The 18,029-nt window shown below is 39.9% G+C and overlaps 1 protein-coding gene across 1 annotated transcript in view; it reads right to left on the bottom strand.

Annotated features, from left to right (window-relative positions):
- Positions 1-18,029, bottom strand: part of BMPR1B (bone morphogenetic protein receptor type 1B) — a 174,623-nt gene that overhangs the window by 141,060 nt on the left and 15,534 nt on the right. Inside the window, exon 2 of the mRNA XM_040966511.1 lies at positions 1,052-1,145. The gene's annotated coding sequence lies outside the window, so the exon portion shown is untranslated. The remainder of the gene's footprint in view (positions 1-1,051; positions 1,146-18,029) is intronic.

Below are 18,029 nucleotides of genomic sequence, written 5' to 3'. Positions count from 1 at the left end.
TCACTATCTATATCTGAAGCTAAAAATTTTAAGCATCAAGGCTAATGCATCCAGCTCCACAATCGAAAAGCGCGTGCACACACACACACACGACAAAGGAAACACTTCCTATGTCAATAAATTCATTTCATCAAGTTAGAAGCACAGTTGTAGTGCAGCGAATAAATCACCTTTCTAATCCACACAAACAGAAAAGTTCGTACATTTCATGAGTCTTCTGAATCAGAAAACACATCATTTCTTTCTGTGCTCTTTAGAATTACTGTCTTTGTTGATGTTGATGATGGCCTGAGATGTGCAGAACATTCTATGAAACATTCTACAGCACTCTGAACATACAGAGAAACATGTGCCAAAGGCAACTTCTGATGATGGGGGGAAAAAAAAACAGCTATGGATCAGTCACAGGACATGTTACCTCCCACTGGACATTTAGAAAACAGGCACAATTTCTAAGGAACTAATCCCAGGGCAGCTGGACAAGCAGAGAACTTCTTGTATGTGCTAAGGTCTTCTGCACCCTGGATGAAGCAGGTTTTGCACTTCTCATCATTTCTAGTTTTCTCTGTTTCCGACAGTGCAGTTCCCCTTTTGGGTACTGTCAGATAGACACTGAACAAAAACAACAGACCCTGTGTTGCCCCTATTCCAACCACTGCATTCTGACACTGAATACTATTACATCTTCACATGTTCCCTTACATGCCACCTCAGGACCACTCAAACTGACGTTTAATACTGCTATAAAATAAACAACATTTTGTCAAGTGGGAGACTTCAGATTTCATTGAATGAGTTAGAAACCTGATAGAATGCACACAGAAATTCGTGTTGGAGACCTGCTCCTATCACCCACGTTGACACACTTGCATAGGCACATGGCATTCTCATCAGCTGTGCCCAAAGTCACTCTGCCACCAAGAACAGTTTGCGACAGCAGGTAGCCTCCCCCTTCAAGAGCCACACAGAACCTTCACTTACTGATGCAGAGCAGCCAACAGGGAAAGAGAGTGTATAAGCAAAGGCACATCCAAGGCGTCTCTTTACTTACCTTCTCACTAGGGCAGGCTTGCTGGCTTAACTTTTTGTTTCTTCTCTTGTCATAGCTCAGCACCAAACCGTGATGATTCAGCAGAAGTTTGAACCTGACAGTTAAAAAGAAGTGGGTTTTTTGTTTTTTGTTTTGTTTTCCCCAGAAAAGCAGTGCCAACCCCAGTTCCCTCCACGGCAGTCCTTCTCTGCTAGTCCTCTGGGTGCGTGTTCCTATCTCGTTCTCTCTCTCTCTGCAAGACAGCTACGTAGTGGTCTATAAATATTGACCCTGACACTTGCTCGGGGCTTTACTTGCTCATGGCACAGGTCTGTGTCACTGAACACCGTGGTAATGCGCCGGCAAAGTTCTCAGCTGCTCTCACAGAGCTGTGGATTGGCTCACTACCCAGCAACCCTGTGCCTGCCTGGAAACAGCCTTTTGCTGCCAGCTTTACAGATGCTATGGGTCTTTTCTGAGCCCCAACTCAGGCACAGAAGGGCAATTATGAGGTCTGTCTGAAGAAACACGGCTTTTCTCAGCAGGTGGAAAAAAAAGGGGGGTGGAGTGGAAGACAAGCAAGGAAATACCACCTTCTTTTTGCCAAGCACCACAAAATTTCAAACCCTTTATACAAGTCTTTTCCAAACACCATTTAATCATGCCTGATATGATTAGAATTCACCAAAAGACACAAGGAAACATTTCTCCAATGGTTTCTGATATTGTTTTTCAACAATTGAAGCTGCTTTGATTAATTGGTCACAAAAATACATTTTAACAAATTAAGTGGTTCATTTCTAGAATGATAGCTAAGCACTGGAAAGCACAATATTAATCATAAAATTATGTATTCAGTTACAGATACTGAAACACAATCTAAAAACCATTTGAACCAACAAGTTATACTTACCATATTGATACTTTTATTATTTTAATTTTATTGTAGATTAAGGCTACACGCTAAGGAATGGCACTTCATAGTTTCCAAATGGCAATAAACATACATATCATTTCCATGTCAGTGATTGGAAAAGTAAATCAAAGCTACATATTGGTAGTCACTGATCTTACTAAGGATGATCATTACCTTGCTTCTTTGAAACTTTTCCATTTTTAGCTTGTAATTTTATTTATTTAAAAGAATGGCAAAGAAACATAGGATGGGGTATGAAGAAGGGGAGAGGGAGAACTGGATCTTCTACCTGCTGGATCACTTCCCAAATGCCTACAGCATTGGGTCAGGGCAAGCCTGGAACCGCATCCTGATCTGTCATCCGGGATACAGGACCCAAGCACTTGGGGCATCTTCTGATCCCCTCCTAGGGACATTAGCAGGTGGCTGCACTAGATGCAGTATAGTAGAAACTGAAACCAACATTCCAATATTAGATATCACTGTGCAAGCAGCAACTTAACCTGCACAAGCACACTGTCTTCATTTTTCTTGATTTAATCAAATGTGAAAGGCTCTGTTCATCTACGTGTGTTACAGACATAAGAGTGTGTTCCTGGGCCTGGCACCATAGCGTAGTGGTTAAAGTCCTATACTTGCACACACTGGGATCCCATATGGTCGCCAGTTCCAATCCCAGCCACCCTACTTTCCATCCAGCTCCCTGCTTGTGGCCTAGGAAAGCAGTCGAGGATGCCCCAAATCCTTGGGACTCTGCACCCATGTGGGAGACCCGGAAGAGCTCCTGGCTCCTGCCTTCGGATTGGCTTCACTCCAGCCATTGCGCTCGCTCACTTGGGGAGTGAACCATTGGACGGGAGATCTTCCTCTCTGTCTTTCCTCCTCTCTGTATATCTGCCTTTCCAATAAAAATAAATAATTTTTTTAAAAAAAAGTGTGTTCCCTAGGGGTTACCTCTTCCATAATCACAAGACAACTTTACAGCACATCCAAATTCACACTGTTTTCCTCTTCCTGCTCACAATGCTGTGCTCAGCATAACAGAGTAGTAGTTCTCATATTCAATTCCAGGTTCATCTTCATGTAAAAGCTAATCACAAATCTTGCCAGGAAAGGCAAATATCATCCAGGCCAACAATAACCAACAGTAAACAAAAGTAGCCCTTTATACACTAGTAAAAAAAAAAGCTATGCAAAACAAATAACTCGTAAACAACTGATGTTTATAGTTTCTTACTTAAATCATTAATAGTTGTCCAACAAATTAATTTATAATCAGGTGAGGCATATTGCTGGGTAATGAGGAGATAAAGTTAAAACACGGTCCCTACTCTGAATGTTTTCCCAGTATGATTCAGACAAAAAGGAGCCAATCACAAAACTGTATTGAGTTCAGAGAGAAGACTACAGGAAGCTCATGGAGGGGCTATAGCATCTTCAGAAAGAACAGAAGGTAATGAGGCAAAAGCTAGGGAACAAAGTTTGCACAATGGCAGGAGGGTGTACGACACATGCATGGAACATCAAATCATTTCTTTGCCCTGGAGCAGAGGGTGTTAACAACGAAATGGCTAAATTAAAAAGAAAGAAAACCTTAAAGGAGGAGGGTATGTAGTCATTTTATAAACCAGGTTAATACAATTGGGTTTTATACAATGGCTTACTGATATCTGTCTCCAACTATGTTTGTTCACAAATTCAAGAGTATCTTGAGAAATTCTGTAATCACTCAGATATTAACATGTCAACATGTGTTTTCTTAGCCTATGGTAAAACATGTACAAAGATACATCAAAAAGCTTTATAGTAGAAATTAAGTATAAGCTTATTATCATATAAAACAATTTGCATTCACATATAAGAAAGGTCTTCAAACTGTTCATGGCAAATGTACATGCATTTTAAAAAGGTACATGGATTTCAAAAATGTTGATACCAAAATCATGTTTTAATTCCATCTTTCCATGAACTTTTTGAACTTCCCTTACACCTATGAGGAATTTAACTTCTACCTTATTGGAAATAATGATATTTTAAAACAAAACTTATGCTATTTATTTTATGTATACTTAGTAGAATCTAAACCCACAGTAACTTTATATAACCATTCTCCATTTGAGTAATAAATAGTCACTTATTTTAACAGCTGCAACTTTTACATGGCTACTTTTGCTTCATTTTCTATTTTCTTCATTTCCATCTCACTTTTCATAAAATTTTTAGTTAAGATATCTTACAATTTGGCATCTTCATTTGTTCACACTGCCACACCTTGCCACATATTGTAATGCACTAGATGCCACTGTTAGAAGTTCTAGGATTCTAACGCAAAGTACCACGTAAGATCTGGGAGCGATGAAGAGATTTTGTCCTATTACAGCTTGCCACAAAGACGTAATGCACTAGACATCACTGTTAAATATTCCAAGATTCTAAGGCAGCACACTACAGTAAGATCTGGGGTGGACGCGGGTATGTACTTTTGGGGAAGCAAACAACACTTTGAATGAAATCTTGACCTTAGCCATACTCATTTTATCAAGAGTACACACAAAAGATGAGACTCCTCTCACTGACTCCATTAACACTACCCGCTTCAGCTGCTATGTGAAAGAAACCCATCTGTAAGATTCTATAGGATGTGAGTCCAACTGTATGACATTATGGAAAAGGCAACGCAGCTGGCATAGTAAGGATAACAGGGCTGCCAGGAGCCCAGGGTGGGGAAGAAGGCTGGGGAGGCAGAAGGGAGTTTTAGGGGACTAAACTCCTCTGTATGATGCCAATGCATGACACTGTGTATCTGACAATACCCACAGAGCTGCACAGCACTCCACCCCAACTTGATGAAAACAAGAGCTTTGGTGAATCCACCTCCTGACCTGCCAGCTTTTCTGAAACATGTGGCCTGGAGGGAGTAACCAGCATTAACTGAGTGACTGGTGCCTCATAAGGGCTTTAGAAATATTATCTCTACCACTAAAAACAGCCCTTACAAATGATGGGGCTTTTGCCCCTCCCTCCACTTTTTTTTAGATAAAGAAATGAGGCTTAGAGTTATAACGTGGCTTGTCTAAAGTCCTATAACTCTTAAGCTGTAGACCTAAGATTCAACCCAACACATGTTTGGACTATAAGACCGCAGGGGACCTCTATATCAGCCACTTGTGAGAGGTAGAGGCTGCCCAGCCCGAAAAGGAAGCCAAGTAAGCAATTCCTTCACCAAATCAGGAGGGAGGCAAGGAACGAATGAACCCCAGACTGCACCACTCTCCAGGAACAGCTAGAATGTTCCAACAAGTCCTGAAAACTAACAGAAAGATGAGACTAACAATTGGTGCATGAAATTAAAATAACTGATCAACTCTATTGAGAACTCATTCTCTTTATAGTCAATGTGATCAAACAATAGGAGTCAAAAGCGGCATGGGTACCTGGAAGGCAGAGGTTAGAGAAGAAAACGAGCTTTGGAAGAGGGAACTGGCAAGAGAAAAGGGATTCTGTCTTGGACATAATGAACCTGAGAGGTCTGTGTTGTATCCCAGTCTTGATGTCAGCAATACTGCCAAGAGAAAGACAGAATCAAGTCCGAGTCTCCTGCTGTTTTTCTGCTTCGGATTCTGTCATCACACGGTCTACTCGAAGGCCAGTAGAATCACTTAAAAGCCATGGTCAGATCTGATCATCTTCTCATCACAACCCTGCACTGTTCTTCAATTTTTTTTGAGGCAAAGTTGCAGAGAAAGAAGGATCTTTCTTCCACTGGCTCACTCCCCAAATGGCCAACATGAACAAGCAGAGCTGGGCAAGTCCAAAGCCAGGAGACAAAAGTTTCTTCTAGGTTTCTCATGTGGATGCAGAAGCCCAAGCACTTGGTTCAGTTTAAGCTGCTTTCCAAGGCTGATAACTGGGAGCTGGATCAGAAGTGAACACAAACCAGCTCCCATATGGTTTGCTGGCATCACAGATAAATGCTTTATGTGCTACACCACAGCATGGGCTCCACCATCACCCCATTTTACTCATTAAAAGCCAATGTCCCTCAAATGATCCCAAAAGTACTACCTGATCTGCCCACTAATTATGTCTCTGACGGCATGGTCTGCAGTACCCTCACTGCCTTAAATTCCACTGTGCTGCCCTCCTCCTTGCCCATAAATGTGCCTGCAAGCTGGCAGTCAGTCGCCACCTACTGTGTTCTCCCAGCAGAATCATGCAAGGCTTCTTCTTTGCCTCATTCCAGCCTGTTCAAGCGGCAGCTCCCAGAACAGCTGCCACTGCTCCACCATTAGCAAGTGCAAACCTTCTTCTTTACTATTAGACTGATACTGTTGGATTCTTGCAATAGAATGCAGGTTCAGCAACAGATAGATTTACACTCCCTAAACAGAGAGTGACATATAATTAATTCATAGTAAGTATTTATAAAATAAATGACTATAACAGACATCTGTGAGCCATATACTAAAATGGCTGATTGCTGAAATCATGAGGTTTCTCAGTGGTGGTAAGAGAGCTGTACCCCAAATTAACTCTTAGAAATAAAGTTCAAGGAAAAGAAGTCAGCAACAACTGACACACAGCCTTGGGTACACTGGAGGAAAATGAGTGAAGGGGCTGATGGGGAAGGAGTTTGAGGGAATGATGGAAACACTAAATACCATGGGAAGGCAAAAAGCAAAGGGGACTAAAAAGGTCTCTTAATGTGCAACATCCAGAAAGCTTTGTGATGCCTGAAACCATAGTCATGGTCAATTTTTAAAAGGGTGAATTTTGGGCCCGGCGCGGTGGCACAAGTGGTTAAGGTCCTTGCCTTGCACACCCGGGATCCCATATGGGTGCCAGTTCTATCCCGGCAGCCCCACTTCCCTTCCAGCTCCCTGCCTGTGGCTTAGGAAAGCAGTCGAGGACGGACCAAAGCTTTGGGACCCTGCACCCGCGTGGGAGACCCGGAACAGTCTCCTGGCTTCGGACCAGCACAGCACCAGCCGTTGCGCTCACTTGGGGAGTGAATCATCGGACGGAAGATCTTCCTCTCTTTCTCTCCTCCCTGTATATCTGCCTTTCCAATAAAAAAAATAATAAAAATAAATCTTTAAAAATAAAAAAGGGTAAATTTTACAGCAGATGAGTAACACTTCAACAAAGCAATGATAGAGAAAGAAATCAAGCCAAATGAGACAGGAGCGCAATGTCTTTTTGAAAAAGTTTGGGCATGAAGAGAAAGAAAGAGCATTGCAATGATTTACACAGCGGAAACACACTGTGAAAGTAGAGAGCTGTGAAGTCAGCTCACCTTAGCTTCCTTCTATCTTAAGGTATGTTTCAAAGACTTTGTTTCCTCATCAATACAATGGATTTAATGCTGGAAACTGCATAATTGGAAATCAATACACTTCATTCATGACAGTATTTCATGGTATGGATAAATCAGGTAATATTTACCATAACATTAGATGATGGGTTTTCAGGTCTCTTTCCACTTCTTGGCTACTATGAATAATGTTATGAACAATGCATGTGTAAACTCTTGCTCAAATCTGTTTTCGGTGCCACCACGGTCGATGCCAAGGAGTGAAGCTGTCCAGGCATGTAATTTTCTACTTGATTTTCTAAAGAACTCTCAGACAACTTTACAGTCCCACCAGTGACTACATGAAGCTTCCTGTTTCTCCACATCTTCATAAACACAAGTATCTTTTTTTTTTTTAATAGTGATACCAGTAAGCCTGAAGTGTAATCTCTCTTAGGGCTGGTATTGTGACACAGCCAGTTATGCCACACTCTGTATCACTGGCATCCTAGATGGGCATAATTTAGTTCTTGGCTGTTGCTCTACTGATCCAGCTCCCTGCTAATGGCCAAGAAAAAGCAACAGAAGATACCCCAAGTGTTTGTCTGCCTGCCACCCACAGGGGCGATCTGGATAAAGATGCTGGCTCCAGGCTTCAGCCAGGGCCTGATGGTAGCCAGCTGGGAAGTAAAATGGCAGATGAAAGATATGTCTCTATATGTCTTGTTCTCTCTCTATATCCATCTCAAAAAAAATTAAATGAAAAAAAAACATAATAAAAGAATCTCCCTGAGGTGTTCATGTTTTTGTCTGGTGACTACTAATTATGAGCCCTTTCCATGTGTTCATTTGCCACTGGCTATTTATTCTGAACTTTTAGAAAATGTTAGGACCAGAGATAATGTTTAAAATATATTTTCATAGGCTCAACACAGTTGCTACAGACACAGAAACAAGGCAACTCACTTATAAAGTACTGAATAAATGAATAATGCACAAAGGCAATAATAATAAGTTGAAAATATTTCTTTACTTAGTATACTGTTTTATTTTCAGGCTAAGTTTGAATTCTATGAAGCTTTAACAGAATTTTTAGCAAGAAAAGCAAACATCTAGAAAATAAATGCAATGATAGAGAAAACAAGCCAATATATGTTCAATGTTAAGCACCTACACTGATATTTTTAGTTTAATAATACTTCTCTATCAGATCAAGGACGGGAACTGGAATTGTAACCTAGTTATTTTTAATGCTTTAATCTAAAGTTTCCTCCAACCTAGAAGTTAAAAAAACAAAAAGCTAAGTACTGAATGATTTGAAAATACACTGCTGACATGCTTAATCAGATATGAAGTCTATAAATTCATCTAATACTATCAACAAGAAGACATTCCTGTGAAACCAAACGTAGTGGCAAAATGTTAGCAACCCACGTGTATCCTCATTTTCCACTTGAGAAAATATGTGACTGGTAGCATAAATGACTAAGAACAAAGAAAATTCATTCTACAATGTTCTGAGTTAGAAATAAACAATGGGCTATTTTTCCCTTTTCCCCCCACCTTTTTCAGGGCCTACTATTAGCCATATCATATACAGAATCATTTAGCTTTAACTCTAAGGTTCTTTGTTCTCAAGTAATAAATACTTTGGGCTTATGAGACCCCCACAGGAAAATTATATATGTGTACTAATCTCTACTTCTTTCTTTATTTCAAGAATGTATCCATTATTCATTTGAGAAGTATTGACTGCATAATTAACAAATAAGCCATTTCTTCTTTTCAGCTGAAACAATGTGGTACATAAATTGAGAGGAATATACTAAATAAGCAAACCACCGCACAGAATCTGTGTCCTTTGTAACTTCTACTTGACATCATCTAAAACTAATGCCAAAACAAACCAAAACACCTGATAATTTGTGAATAGGAATTTTTCTCAAATTCACAAAGTCTACAATACACATAATCAGAACCAAAAATAAAGTTCAACTACGTTTAATGAAATAAGACAGTAATAAAGAGTGAAAAATCTCAGATTTAAAGTATCATTTATTTTAATTTTATAATTATTGTTAACTAGACGTATAAAAACTTCTCTAAGGGCAGGTGCTAGGGCACAGTGAATTAAGCTGCTGCCTGTGACACCAGCATTACCTACAAGCACCTGTTCAAGTCCCAGCTGCTCTGGTTTCGATCTGCCGACTAATGCACCTCGGAAAGCAGCACAGGATGGTCCTCTACCTGGGCCCCCACCACGCATATCAGGGATGCAGATGAAGATCCTGGTTCCTGGCTTTAGCCTGGCCCAGTGCTGACAGCTGCATGGGGTGGATGGAAGATGGCTCCTTTTCACTCTTTCTCTCTGTCACTCTTTCATTCCAATTTTAGTATATGTGCTCCAGAAGCAAGCACTCTGTCACTCTTTCAAACGTCTTTAAATTTTTACAAAACAGACCAAAAAATCATCTCTGTCTCGGTTCCCCATCCTAATAGTAAGAGTTTCTAGCTATGTATATGTTTTAACATTACAAATATGTATTTTGAGAATTTCCTAGTTTTTAAAAAGTTTACAATTGCCAGAATCATCATATATCTCTAGGTAGAGGGTTTTTTTTCTTTTTTTCTTTCTTTTTTTTTTCCAGTTAAAACAAGCCTTACTAACTGCAGGCCTGTCTACTACCAACCCAAAGGGAAATTAGGACTATGTGAAAATAAGCATTTGTATAAGAATTTTTAATTCCCCTATTCTCTGGATAGTTCCAATATCCTTATGAAACATTATTCTTGGAATTTTAAACAACCTTTTACTCCTCATAACATAGCCTGAATCTCAATATTTGCTTTTTTCTAGAACAACTAATATGAAGACCTTTTAATTCACAATAATATTCATAATTAGCCATCTGTTATTAGTTTAAAGCTACCTTTATTTTGAGAGAAAACCTGCAGTGTGTTCACCAGCCAGGGTAACTAGAAGCTCAGGAAGTTGAGGAATTATAAAGGTGGTTCTGAAATCATGCATACCCATGATGTCAGCTGGTGGGAGGCAAACAAAGACTGGGGGATTCCTTAAACAAGCTAAGGCCTTGGTTCCCCTATGGCTGAAAAGGAGGAAGTCAGTAAGGATTCACCAAAAACCAAAACTCAATGTATCAACAGGATTGGCAAATGCTTCTCTCAAATTTAAGCTGACTTTTTTTAAGCTACTTATTAATCATATAGAGTTTATAAAAAACCACTGAATTATTCAATTTAACTAGGCAATGAAATAGGAATGTACACTGTTTCATGATTTATAAAATACAAACAACACTGGTTCATTTTACTGCTCTGCAATAAATACACTTGCACATGGAGGATTTAAACTGTAAAGCTGGAAAATAGCACTATTCAATACCATATTTTTCTAATCAAAATATATTTCAAAAAAAGAGAAGAAGAACCAGGAAAAAAATGTGAATTGACTTTGTTAAGAAATGAATGAGGCCTCCATTAAGTTGGTTCACTTACAAACGGTGGTTGGTCCCACAGACAGGCCTGACTGACAAGGCCAGAAATTTTCTTGAAAAGTGGTGTCAAAACTAACTAATGAATAAGTAGGAAAAAGACTAAAAATGGAAAATCTTTTTCACCTCTGTACTAATGCATTTAAGATGGTCATGTACAGTACAAAATGCAGATTATCACATACATTTCCAAGAGCCAAATAAATTACGTTGTTAGATGGGTTGAAGCAAAGGTCTAATTCAATTGCACTTACTTTGGAACATGTAAAAACTACATAGCAATTAAAGGGTTTTTTTCACCTCTTCTAATCTGCTTGTTTCTGGAGTTGGTCTACCATGAGGAAAAAAAAAAAAGCTAGAAATGGGATGAGGATCAATGAGACAGAAAATAGACAAAAAAAGCAAAAACAAAGAACACCACAACACTAGTTCATTTTCATGATCCAATGGAGATGAGAAAATACTAATAAATCCCCTTTAAATGTAGTGCTCAATCTGCTAATGCTTCGCTTTTTGATTTCAAAGAAACTTGCATCAAATCAAACATTTTGTAGAAATATTTGTTGCTTGGAAAACATATATAAATTGCTATAGATGCTTGATGTTTAGTGCTAATACATAACATGAAGGAATATTTTAGAAGTATAGGAACCTTGTGGTAATAATTACTTATTGTCTTTATTATTAAAAATAAAAACGATAAAAGAAGGCACAGTGAAGTCTTCCAATTTGGGGCAGGTAGAATGGTCACACACCCACAAATATCTGTTCTGTTTAGGTTTAGTTAACAATGTTCATGATTCACTTCTTTTCACCTGATTCTAACTAAATACAAAACCTGTTTATGTTGCTGTCACTTCTGCATCCCCACAGCCTAGTTCACCCTATCCCTTCCTTCTGATTCTATCAAAATTCATATTTTGCCTTTACACAGCTTTAATGAAATTATCACAATCTACTCTCTCAGTCACCACTTTCCTTTCTCCTCTACCAATCTTCTGCATTATCACTAGGTTTTTAAGACTTTTTTTTTTTCAACAGCTCTTCTCGCTGACAAGAGAGTCCAATGTTTTAGCCAAGGAAACAGTCCTCTGTGTCCTCCTGACATGCCCCACGCTTTCAGTTTCAGTTCCCCTTTATCCATAACAAAAATCCCACATAACACTCAGCTGACACACCAAACCATATGCCCACTGGCAACGCACATTGCAGCATTTCCACACCATTGTGTCTTTTCACAGAATGACCTTCTGTTACCCTTTATTTCTATGGAGTAACATTTAAGCCAACACAGAAGTAGATTCAAGCTTGTAGGAATGCAAATGCAAATTAGAATCCTAAAAAGTTCTTTAGAGGTTATGACCATAAGATCAAGACTCCTGGCTTTGCATCTCTTGCTTAGAAATGTGACACTTGGCTCCGTTTACTGGGGTAGTATTTAGCCCTAAAAACAGAAGGGAAACAGCATGTACGGTTCCTAGGCTCCAAGCAATAATAATATTTCAGTCCAATCTTCCAGGACCTGAAAAGTATATCACCCTGAACACCTAACTCCTCTTTCTACTTGTTATATATCAACATTTGATGAACAATGAGACGATGAAAATACATCTGTTTCACCTGTATGATACCGCTTGTGAAACATCTACTCACGAAGCCATCAGGTAAATCTACATGCAGTACTGCTTTAGACACTCTGAAACAGGATACAACCTGATAAAGGACTCTTGACCATACTGATGTGCTGTAACTATGACAATAGCACCCACAAAACTCATGGGGTCTCAACACTGAGGATTTTAAATATTTATGGGCCCAATGATTGCTACATGTTCTTCTGGATAGAATAGCAAGGTTCGAAATACACTGATGAAAAGTTATCACTGAGTTTACAGCAATCAATACCAATTAAATGTTACATTTTCAAATGCATATCAGGTGTTACTGGAAAATGCATCTATCTGAATAGATATTGAAAAAAACTTTATCCAAAGAGCAAATAATGTACCAAAAGTCCCAAGTGAGTGATGAAAACCTTATTCCATAACAAGCCACATATCATTTGGAAGCTAATACTCAGACTTACTGGCACCAACAAGGTTTTCTTAATTTCCTAAGTGTGCAAAACATCACACACCAGCAGTTGTCTGAGGATATCTTTATTTATTGCTTTATTCTGTTAAAAACTACTTCAGCTTATTAATATTTCTGAGAAATCCAATTTATAACCTTATCAGTTCTAATGCTTATGGAAGAATTTGTATTTATTGTGGTCTTCCATTGAATAAATACCTCCTGAGGACCTGCTGTGGGCCTGCCACTATACGCACCATCTCTTTCTCAGTGTGGTTTCAATACTGTTTCAGTACTGAGGCTACTGCAATTCCAGGTCTACTTCGTCACTGTTGACATTGCCACTCTCTTTAGCTCAAATCTTCTATTTACTTATCTGAAAGGTAGAAAGACAGAGGCCTGCTTTCCATGTGCAGGTTCACTCATTAAGCCCACAATAGCAGGGTCTCGGCCATGTCCAAGCCGTGATCTAGGAAGCCAATCACAGTCTCTTGCATAACTCGTGGTCACACAAGTTTCTGAGTTATCACTGTCATCTGGAAGGATGTTAATTATCTGCAAACAGAAGATCCAGGACTCAAACCAGGAACTCAGAAATGGGATGTACATGCCCTAAGTATCAACTGAACCATTATGGCCAATATCCACCATGCTACATTTTTATCTGCATATGATTTAATGTATTTAAACATATTATTGGGCAACTTCCATGTGGCTCACTTCAGTTTTTTTAAATTTATTTTTATTGAAAAGTCAGATATACAGAGAGGAGGAGAGACGGAGAGGAAGATCTTCCATCCGATGGTTCACTCCCCAAGTGGCCGCAATGGCTGGAGCTGAGCCAACCTAAAGCCAAGAGCCAAGAGCTCTTCTGGGTCTCCCACACGTTTGCAGGATCCCAAAGCTTTGGTGCACCCTCAACTGCTTTCCTAGGCCACAAGCAGAGAGCTGGAAGGGGAAGTAGAGCTGCTGGGATTAGAACCGGCCCCCATATGGGATCCCGGGTGTGCAAGGCGAGGACATTAACCACTATGCTATCGCGTCGGGCCCAACTCACTTCATTTTAAGCTTTCAAAATAGGATCAGGAACCAGTTAAGTCTAGTCTTTCCCATCAGAATTTTCATTCTAGTAGGAAAAGGAAAGCTAATAATCTGGTATAATAACAGGGGAGAAAATGCAACTGGAAAGAGAGAATAGTGTGATAATGCCAGAGAGGAGGAAATGGTTTAGACAGGGAATTTAAACAAAGTTTGACTCAAGCAAAGAGAGCTCCAGAAGCTGAGGTTGAGATGGTGAGAAGAAATCAGCCATGCTGGAATCCATGGGAGAGCATTTCACACAGGAAGAGCAAATGGGAAATTGCTTAGATGAAGACAAATGTTGGTATTCAAGCAACTAGGATGTGGGGTGTTGCAGATGTCAAAGTCAAGTATATAGATGGTGGCAGAAAGGGACAGCTGTCTTAGGTTAGAAGTCCTTAAACCATGCTGCACATTCAAGTCATCTGGTATATTTTCCAAAATTCAGATGCCCAGGCCATATCCTAAACCATGGAATGAGCCACAGGAAATAGTCTAACAACATGAACAGTCACTGCCAGGAACAAAGTTTATCTGAAATCTCTGATAGGCCTCCAATTGTTGAAATTCTACCTGGATGCATAGTTAAAAAAAAAAAAAAAGGAGAAGCAAAGACTTCAGCAATAGGTTCCTTCCTAAAGCAACTTTCTGGAGGAGCAAGAAAAATGAAAGAAATGATTGAAGCTCTTTTCAATTAAAAAAAAGTCATTTCTCAAATGAGTTCTTTCCGAAATGCTCAATGCAGTTATTAACATTTCTGATCCACTGCTTTTATGTATTCTCATTGTGCTTTCTATACTCCATTTGATCTAATTTGTGAATAATTTTGTATCTGTTAGGAAGAAAAGATGCACAAAACATCTGAGAGAGGATGTGGATGTTACCCACATTCTTCGGTGAAGTATTCCCAACACTGTCTGCTGGGATCCTGCTAGTGTAGAGCACATGTGTGCTGGATCCTGCCTGCTAAAACGCCACAGACACCATTTCACAGCACATAATTCTGACCAGAGTTCAGTCACTAGAGCTGCAAGATCCAATGGAGAAATAAGCTTTGAAGGTAAGTGCTGCTGCTTTTCAAAAGCCTGTCAGAACCTGAAACTTATGATGGGTTTACAAAGCAGCTTTAACGTTCAGATATATTTAGCACAGCTGGCATCTACAATGTTGAAATAAACACACTGGAATACCTTTACTTGGGATTTCATTTAGCAGCGGCTGTTGTACTAATTGCAATACAAGGTCACATATTCAAATTCTTGGTGTCAACGCAGGTTGTTTAGTAACAGTTGAGAATCAATCACAAACAAAGAGGCATAAACTAAATTTTAAGAAAATTTTAAAGAAAATTTTAAGAAAATGGCTAGATCTCTGCCATTCACAAGGGAGAATCAGGAAAACCCAAGATCCTGGCTTCAGTTTGGATTATCCGTGAACCTCGGGGACATTTGAGGAATGTAAGAGGAGGTAGGGGATCGTCTCTCTCACTCCCACTCTCTCTAACTGTGCCTTTCAAATAAATAAATAACTGCATCATTTAAAAAAAACCTTCCAGAAAATCAAAAGCATCAAGTACTGATCCCATTGTAGGAAAACAAATACATCGGTTAAAACCTGACTCAATTCTGCTGCAGTGTCTTAGACCCAAGGGATCTGTGCCTCTTCGAGCTCCTGTTAGCACCGGGCAATGGTCCCCCACACAGAAGGACTGCATTCCACACGCAACCACTTGACAGAAAATAAATTGGATATTCTTTAACTCCATCTAAGTAATATTCTGCCCAAACTGTATATAAAAATTGCACACTCCCACCAACTATTTTTTTTACAGGAATTTAAGGCAATAGATTTCTATTCCACACAGTCCACCGGTCACGGAATTCAAAATACGCACTAAAATGAATCACAAGTTCCACTCAAACCTTTCTTCTTGAAGATCTTTCTGATAAGCTTGCCAGGGTAATCTCCCTATGTCAAAATAGCCTTAGCATTCTTTCTGTATTTCCCTACTGCCCACAGTATTCTCGAGCTTTAGGTACCTGTCTTCCCTTTTCTAGCAGAAAATATTTCATCTGAAATCAGGAGCTGTGGGAGTTCTACTTCCTGTGTTCTCGGAGATCCTTTCTTTGTGGTTTTTAACAGCTAAATAGTGAAAGAACCTTAGAGTCAGGTCACCCCAGCCCATGGAATGGAAGAGCCCTGCAAGCAGCACAGTTGGTTATCAACTGTGCACAGACACAAGCCCGCCCTCCCCTCTCTCCCTCACAGGGGAAGCAAACACAAGTGATAAGTACCTCAATGTGTGGCACTGCATGTCCTAGCAAGAAGGGTGGATTCCTAAGAAAGAGGAGGGGCTGACTAGAGACTGAAAACCTGAGTGTAAATAAAATATGGCTATAATTCCCCCTCAATCACTCACTCTTTCAGTAAATAATGTTAAGTATCTAATTTATGCCACGGCATAACCACTGCCTCCAACTAGCACAAAACACAATCTAATACATGGTGATAAAAGTGAAGCAAGAGCAAAACATCAATGCCAATAAAATGTCAAGTGTCTAATTCACTTGAGAACTCAGCAGGGGAAGCCGAAGGGATCTGGAAGGGCAAGAGGATCCAGGACAGAGAGAGGCCCAGTTGTGGCAGGCTTTATCAGCTGTAGATGTCAGAGGCAAGCCTCTGCAGCTGGCACGGGGGCGCAGGGCAGGGAGTGGGAGCAGACAAGGGAGAGAGAAGGTTGCCTGTAGGGAGCCCACACTGCCCTGCCATGGTAGCTTGAAGTCACAGAAACACATTGATTAGTCTGTTGTAAGAAGCAGATATCTGCACTAAGGACAACGACAGGGCAGGTTGGGGTGGCGGGGAGGACCACGTGTGAGGCAAGCAAACAAAATGAAGGCCTAAAAGGCCTATTTTTCAAATAACAATATATTCTGGCTTATATGATCCAGACACGGATGTGAAGACACATAGGTGAAAACCATTACTACCATGCTCATCAATGAGTTACTTACAGGCTTTTGATATACATTCTTGAATCTGAGAAAAAAAACTAATAAATATGACATTTAGATCCACTTAAAGTAAATGAAGGGAAAATTTTATGTTTATGAATAAATAAGAATAAAATAAATATTAAAGATATACTGGTACATATACTTTACAGTACCCTCAGAAGTGAAACAGTCACTTGAAATGATCTTAAGTTTCTTTAAATACTTTTTATTTGAAAAGCAACAGTGGAAGAGTGAAAGAAAGGTGGCTTCCATCTGCCATCTGACTCCCCAAATGGCCACAATAGCCAGAAATGGACTATGCTGAAGTCAGGAACCAGGAACTACAGCCAGTACTCGCACACAGGCAGCAGGGACCCAAGAACCTGGCTCTCCCAGATGCAGTGGGAGGAAACTGCATCTGAAATTCAGCAGCCCTTTGATATGGGATCCTGGCCTCACAAACAGTGACTTAACCCTTTGAAGTGGAACAACCACTCTGATACGGGATGCTGGCATCACAAACAGTAGCCTAACCCTTTGAGCACAAAGCTGCTCCAGTCCTGAAATATTTTTTAGAAAAATGTGACATTCCAATTATTTACCCACCTTGTATTAACTTTTTATGCTACTATATAAGCAATCTTCAATTATTATCTAATTTGGGAGGTAGAGACACTGAGGCAGAGGAACCAAAAGAGACATAGCTGGTGCATTCTCCAAATGTCTTTTGGTGTCTGAGGCACAGCAGAGGCCGGAGCCGGGAGCCTGGAATGTCATATGGGTCTCCACTAATGGGTGGCAGGAATCAAACCGCATGCACTATCCACACCATAGCCTCCCAGGTTCATCTGCAGGACACTTCAGCTAGGACCTGCAGCAGGAACCAAGGCAGTCCAAGACCGGACATGGGCTTTAACACCTGTCCTATTAGCATTTTTGTTGTCTTTGTTTTATGCTTTCTTTTACAGGTTTACTAACTATCTAACGTTTTAATTTTTCTTGTACAAAAGATCATTCATCAGTCTTAAAAAATCAGGTGGTAATAAAAAGTACAAACTTATTATCAATTTCATAATTGTCTTGCTGGAAGTAAGGGTTTTGCCTGCAGGTGAGTCACTGAGGTAAATTA

This window comes from Ochotona curzoniae, unplaced genomic scaffold, assembly GCF_017591425.1.
Source record: "Ochotona curzoniae isolate NIBS_2020 unplaced genomic scaffold, NIBS_Ocur_1.0 scaffold_4506, whole genome shotgun sequence".
Classification (NCBI taxonomy): Eukaryota; Metazoa; Chordata; class Mammalia; order Lagomorpha; family Ochotonidae; genus Ochotona; species Ochotona curzoniae.
This window is presented reverse-complemented; position numbering and strand designations above follow the sequence as displayed.